Source organism: Chiloscyllium plagiosum, unplaced genomic scaffold, assembly GCF_037043375.1.
Source record: "Chiloscyllium plagiosum isolate Xiang-an unplaced genomic scaffold, Cpla_swu_hap1 HiC_scaffold_178, whole genome shotgun sequence".
Taxonomy (NCBI): Eukaryota; Metazoa; Chordata; class Chondrichthyes; order Orectolobiformes; family Hemiscylliidae; genus Chiloscyllium; species Chiloscyllium plagiosum.
In genome coordinates, this window is record NW_028270317.1 from 2,753 (window position 1) to 9,725 (window position 6,973).

Below are 6,973 nucleotides of genomic sequence, written 5' to 3' on the forward strand. Positions count from 1 at the left end.
TATTGTTTTTACGAATGTAGCTAGTGTTTATGGACTTAGCGTCAATATTTCTAATACCATATTTCGATGAATATTAAAACACAACAGCATATCTAATTTGGCACCAGATGATGAGCAATTGAGTCAAAATCGATCGGACGCAGTGAGACAATGATCCTCTCTTCGTGTGGTGTACATCCGTGACTCTATAATTCTACGAAGAATCATTCCCATAACTTCAGCTGTGTCAGAATCTAGTTTGCGGTGAAAGCCTGTCAATCTGCGAAGGTACCGTTCGTCTGGGCATCTGCAAAGGATTTGGCGAAATCTTTGGGTCTTGACAATTTGTTCTTCCAACAAATGAATTCAGTTATTTTACTATGAAAATTGACAGGCTTGCCGCAGCTGTGATGGCCGAGAGGTTAAGGCGTTGGACTTGAAATCCAATGGGGTCTCCCTGCGCAGGTTCGAATCCTGTTCCCAGCGTAGAATCTTATAAAAGTCATTAATTCATTTGCAGAATTTGAATTTCGTGGAGCTTGAGCTTTGCATTCATACGAAAGTAAATTTTCAACTGTGAAGAATCCGAAGTAATTTCAAGACTGACCCAGTCATCTAATTGAATAAATTATGTGTCGAGACACAAAAAGCCACCAACTTCCAACACGAATCAGTGTCAACACATTTGTCGAACTATCATGAAATTTGGATGTTCAGGGGGTGGAATTCAGCAAAACAAGAAGCAATGCAATACATTTACCTGCAGGTGATGACATCTTTTTCAGGATCAGTTGAAAGTCAAGCTGAGAAAGTTCAACCTAATTTACAGCTGACTCTCAAGGCCAATAATCTATTATATCAGCAGTCAATGAATTAGAAAAAAGCAATTCCATGTGTGGAAAGGAACTCGACTGATTCAGGTTCCTGGCTTGCGATGTGAAAAGGCAAGGCGATATCAGCGGAGTAGTATTTTCTGGAAATATTAGAAATAGAATGTTAACGGTCTTCTGCTGTCCACATTCGGAAGAAACTGTGCATTAAGAACTGAAATTGAAAATTAACGATGAAAATCAGACTTAGCCCTCTATTTGTGGTTTAGCATTGTTCAGAACAATTGGTTGTTGTTGAGGCTAAAATTGACCAAAATAATCGATGGGAACTTATCCACGGCCTTCGTTGGAGCAGTTGGTGTGGAGAGGTCAGCTTGAAGAACCAAATGCCAATTATTCATCATGGCTGTCTGAATTGCTTAGTTAAACATACTCCCAGTTTAATGAAAAAAAGTTTTGCTATCGGAGCTAGATGTTTTCGTGTCAGCATGTTCAGATATGAGAAGACACTCCATGGAGTAGATTTGACTCTAACGTCAGAGATGTTGACACATTTCTGCACCAGAACAGCACTACCATTGGTATCAAATCAAACTGAACAAAGGACTAGTCACTTCGACAATTCCTGTCTGCAGACTCTGCCAATAGACCGTTCAGGCCCGATGTAGGAATAGGGCGTGGTGACATCTGTTCGCAAGTGGATCACTTCATTCTTGCTCACGATCCGTAAACCGTAATTCATTTTGAACTTCTTAGCCATCAGCATGGTAAGTGGTACATAATGCACAGGTTTGCTTCTCGAAAGAAAGAGCGAAATCTTATTCAATGCAGACGCAAATTCAAGTTGTCCCTGGTCGACCAGAAGACAGATGTCGCGAAACAAAGTGAATACAGAAAACAATCAATGTTTTCTGGGAATCAAAAAGATGTACTGGAAGAACGGAAACATATATTTGGAACTAAAGTCACATACCACTTCCACAGACTAACGGTGTTCTTGAACCGTTATCTTAATTTGACCTTCATGTCCACCATTGCTGCAAAAATTATGTTAACAACTCAGAACTTTGTGTTCTTTGATATTCTCTCCTTCATGTTTCTCTTGATTTTAAAACTCAAACCGAGCAATAGTAATGCGCCCTATTTCATTTGCAAAGATCAGAAGAAGATCAATTTATAAGAGAACAGAAATAAAGCTACGTCTGTCTTTCGAGAGAAGACACAGTTACCATTTCGACTCCAAAAAGTCTTCTTCAGAAGTCTGCGCAATGAACTCGAAATAGTAGACCGAAAATGAAAAAAAGATGCCAAAATGCCGCGAATACACCACCCGCAAGTGCCTCAAGTCCTACTCGAAAATGTCGGATTACTACTATCAACATCAGTGGAGAACGGAACAAAGCTCATTCTGCAGTTGTCAACCTGTTATGACGTAGTTTGTAAAGTCAGAAATCTGATTCGGTAAAAAGCGGGATGAGAGCGGGATATAGGAAGTCTGAAAAAAAGCAAGTGCGTGCTTTGCTTTGAAGAAGGTTGGCAGTGATGAAAATGGAAATTAACTACAGTAAGGGGGGCTGAATTAATACTCAGAATCGTTGCAACACACAGGGACGCAATTCTTTTTGCTAGGTTTCTGTTCTGCCATTTTATAATCAAAACACTGTCGGGTTTGGTTTCCATTCCAGGCTTAGGTGACAGCCTGATGGAAGTTTGCACATTCGCCCAATTTCTGTGTGGTTGCTCTGGTTTGCTGCCACATTCTAAACATTTGCAGGTTATTTGGAATCGCCATTGAACGCACGCGGTTACAGAGACAGTGATGCCTCTGTAATAGGAGTGTCTGGATAGGACGTACTTCAGAGGATTTTTGTGAAATTAAATAGACAGTGTGGGGTAAGTCTGCTGTTTCCTGGGTGAGCTACATGGACAGAGAGGGGTCAGGGTCTTCTTCCCTGAGGGAGATACGTTGACAGAGTTGGATTAGTTGCTCTTACCTGTTTCAGTCACGCAGATTCAGTAGGGTCAGTCTGCCTATCCCTGGGCGAATTTCTTTCACAGAGTGGTGACAGTCTGCTCTTCCCTGCCTGAGTGAAATAGAAAGAGCGGGGTCAGTATTATCTTCCCTCGATAATTTATGTTGACAGTCTGGCTTCCGTCTGCTCTTCCCTGGCGAGAAACATTGGTAGAGTGGGGTTAGTGTTCATTCATTGGGTGAGTGCCATAGACGGAATGGGATCAGTCTGCTCTTCCCTGAGGGAATTACATTTATAGAGTGGGGTCAGACTGCTCTTCAGAGAATGACTTATATTGACAGTGTGGAATCAGTCTGTTGAGTTACACTGAGAGTGTGGGATCAATCTGTCCTTCCCTGGGTGAGTAACACTGACTGAGTGGCGTCAGTTTGCTCTTCCCTCAGTGAGTGACATTGACAGAGTGGCGTCAGGAGTGGCGTCTTTGAGGAGTTGACAAAAGTAACTCGTCCCCTACATCTTTGGGATAATTAGGGATGGGCAGTGAATCTTATCTCATTGAAAGACAACTGTGTCCCAGAAATGCATTTCTAATAATTGCATGTACTAATTAAACACTGCATGCGGACGGGAATAACTTGAGGAGAGGTGCAGGGTAGAATAATTAAAGTCAAATGCACTGATGCCGAGGAGACATGACACAAGATGTGAATGTGGAGCTAATGGTGCAAGGCTCAGTGTCAGTGCTATTGGTTCAGCATTTATTTCTCACTGTTCGCAATGACTCACACACCACTGCTGTCAATTCACAACAATGAGCCTGTTCATCTTGGTTTGAACATCCCTGCGTGTGTATTAACGTGGTTAATGGGACGCGAGAGGAGATGAGCACATCCTGTTTATTCTGTCAGTTTAAACAGATGAAAATATCTGTTGGATGCCAATGCAAAAGGATACTGTCTTTTTCTGTGCCTTTTCAGTAGGGCATGCTCAGCATTGAAATGTCTGCTTTTGCACAAGCAGAGTTTGATTGCCATTCATACTGAGCAACGCTAATACATAAAACGCGTTTTCGAATTCCTGTGATCAAGTGGTTCAGACATTGCACATGTGGACGACAAATCTGGCGTTTAACGTGGCGCCGCGGCTTAGCTGGTGAAAGCACCTCCCATCACACTGGTGCCTGCTCATTGTATTGAAAGCTCGTTATTTCTCGCAAGTATTGTGTTGCTGATCGAGAAACTCAGTGTCTGTTTGAATTGCTTTATATTCTGATTTCGAGATCCGGCTTCATTTTCCTGGTTGAAATCCAGTAGTGTATGTTACTCTTTTTAACTACTATTTTAACCTGGAGATTCTTCCCGCAGTTCCACAAGCACTTCTGCTTCTCATCCTCTTATTCTCATTCCTTCATTCCCAGTTTTGTGGAAATTAAGTGGTGAGGCAGGAGACACTGCAGCATTCCCGGGGAATGTTATGGTAATGGCACTGACACCACGACATGATCACCCTCATTCTCTGCTGTGACCATTCATTTGTTGCACACCAACAGTAAATGCATCCTTGTTCTTCTTCAGCTATCATGTAGTTACTTTCTTTTCCTGTTGGATAAGGAATTCAACTTTAACTTCGAAAGGGTCTTTAGATTTTGAGGAAGAAATGTCTCCTTGCCTCAGGTCGAAGTGACAGACGCATTATCCAGAGAATATGAGACTACTTCGACCGACTTCAGCCAGGCGTCAGAAAGCCTCTCAGCAGTTCGAATCTCAAACTGTCTCTGAATGTCACGCTTTTCAAGAGCAGAAATGGGAAATGAGGGATATGGACAGCCAGAGAGTCGGAGAATGTGAAAAAGGCCTAGGAGGATACAGAGACAAATATAGAAAAAACGAAGACACATATTGAGGCAGACACTGAAAGAAACAATTCTCCATTCGGCGTGACTGCTAAATAACAGAAAGCAAAAGGAAATGTAGCCATTAAAACACAGCCTTCCACCAGCTCAGGAAAATGAAAGTAGTATGACAGCTGATTAAGTCCTTTTAAGATTGTAAATTCGACGTTTGTAAGCTCAAGAGTGATTTTGATAAATATCCTGATTCGACAGGTAAGATTATCATTTTCCCAACAGTATAATCTAGAAATCTATAACTAACCTGTTTCCTGTCCATCTAAAAAAAATCTGCTTCTCTCCACAGATGTTTCCAGGTGTAGCGGGTTTTTCTATCAATTCTCGTTTTTAGTTCAGCTTTCCAAAACCTGCATCTTTCTGAATTTTGATAACCTGGCACAAAACCAAGCATTTCCAGGTTCGGACCAGTGGTCAGAAATACTGGTACCACGATATACTTGCACAATAAAACATTCATTCCCTGTTCGAAAATAGAACTAATGCCATAGCAGTTCTAGTTCCAAATCCTAACTACGACATTACACGGAATGAAGACAGACGCTCTTGCAATTATTCTCAATGAAATGGCTTTTCCCTTTCATTTCTGATCAGTTTCACTGCAGATTGTTTTCTACTCGTCTTCAAGTTTTGCAGAATGGGAAAGCCCATTTGGCCCATGGTGCAGTCTGGTTTAAAGACATTCGTCTATCCATTCCCTGTTTCCAGCTTTGGTCCTGAACCTTATGTGTTCTGATGTTTCCAGTGCAAATGGCAGTGAAGTTCTCGCTTTGATCTTAGATGACACAACAATGGGATTGAAGTTTTACATAGTCACACTGTGTTATTACCCACGTCGTGTCTCCCACAGAAAGAGACGCACAGACGCATTCCCAGAGAGTGGCAGAGTTCTCAGGATTTGACCAGCTCCTTGTGCTTCACTTCAGCTGTCCGCTCTAACATGCAAGTTCAACCGCCAAAAGGCAGCTTTTGGTTAAACCAAAGCCAGTTCTACAGACAATGAGAGACGTTGCTCTGAGCTAGATTTGAAGTGGACGAAAGAAACTGTAAATTCGAAAACCCATTTCCTTCCGTTCCTGACAGACAACAGGAATGCATTAGCACGCTGCATCCTCATGATTTTAAATGCGAACCGACAATCCCCTAACTCGACATAAGGCGTGTTACCAATTCCGTCACTGACCCAAAGAACAGGTTTGGCTTTGACAGTTTGTCTATAGGTAATGTAAACGTCCACATCAGGGAAATAGCATCCACAAGGTGAAAAATCAGCAAATATAATCACCGTCACTGTTTCACTTGGAATTCCGCACTCTGTGAACCATTTCCTTTCATTGTACTTTCATCTTTGAAGTTTATTACATTCCAGAGCCTGAACGAATTCAGCGAGAAACCACTGGTCATTTCGAGCCCGTCATCCGGAATGAGGTGAGTTGAACGATGCCTTTCTTGCTGCCAACACATCAGCGCAGCTCAAAACGAGCTCGTGTTAGCATTAGTCTTCACTTAACTTGCTGCAGTATATCTGCTCAACAACATCAGATTATCAGAGCATTGCATTCTTCACATTGAAACCAAGGGTGATAATATGAACCGACTTGGAAACTTGGAGAGAGAAATGCTGCTGACGAAGACGATTATGACGTGAAGAGCAGGCTCTAGAGTTTGTGCAGGTCCCAAAGGCTACTGCAGTATCAATGGACATCCTTGCATACGAGTCTGATTTTGCATTGCCCAGAACAGGCTTTCATTCCCAGTCAGGAGATGTAGATTTAATTCTCTTCTTGTGAATTATCCGAATGAAAACTAAATCCTGGCTGCACCCAGAACACACACACGGATCCTGCCAGAAAAATTCAGTGATCGATCAGCATCTGTCTGGATGGACAATGGCAGCAAATACAAGCGAAATCTATCACCGCAATTACCCCTCCAAGGTTCTCGCGTTTTCCAGTTGAAAATATTTCGCTTTTCCTTCAATGTCACGAGGTCTAAATCCTTGCCTCATGGCATCTTGCCTGTACCCCGCTACTGAGGGCATCCAGGGTTCTGCGGAGTAACTCAAAACCTCAATCTCTCGAGTAATTAGGGATTGACGGTGCATCCCATCACATTGAGTAATGACTTTATCCCAGTAATACGTTTCCTAAAGCTGCAGTTTCTAAGGGAACACGTGAAAGCTGTCGGGAATAAGTTGAGAAGTGGAACGGACGAGAGGAAAATGTGAAAGGCAATGATGACTGGGAGGCATGAGACAGCAAGTGAGTGAGGAGCTGGTGTTGCAA

The 6,973-nt window shown here is 42.4% G+C and overlaps 1 non-coding gene across 1 annotated transcript; it reads left to right on the forward strand.

Annotated features, from left to right (window-relative positions):
* The first annotated feature begins 383 nt into the window (after positions 1-383).
* Positions 384-465, forward strand: trnas-uga (transfer RNA serine (anticodon UGA)). Its single transcript has one exon. It is a non-coding gene; the product is annotated as a tRNA-Ser (tRNA).
* The last annotated feature ends 6,508 nt before the right edge of the window (positions 466-6,973 follow it).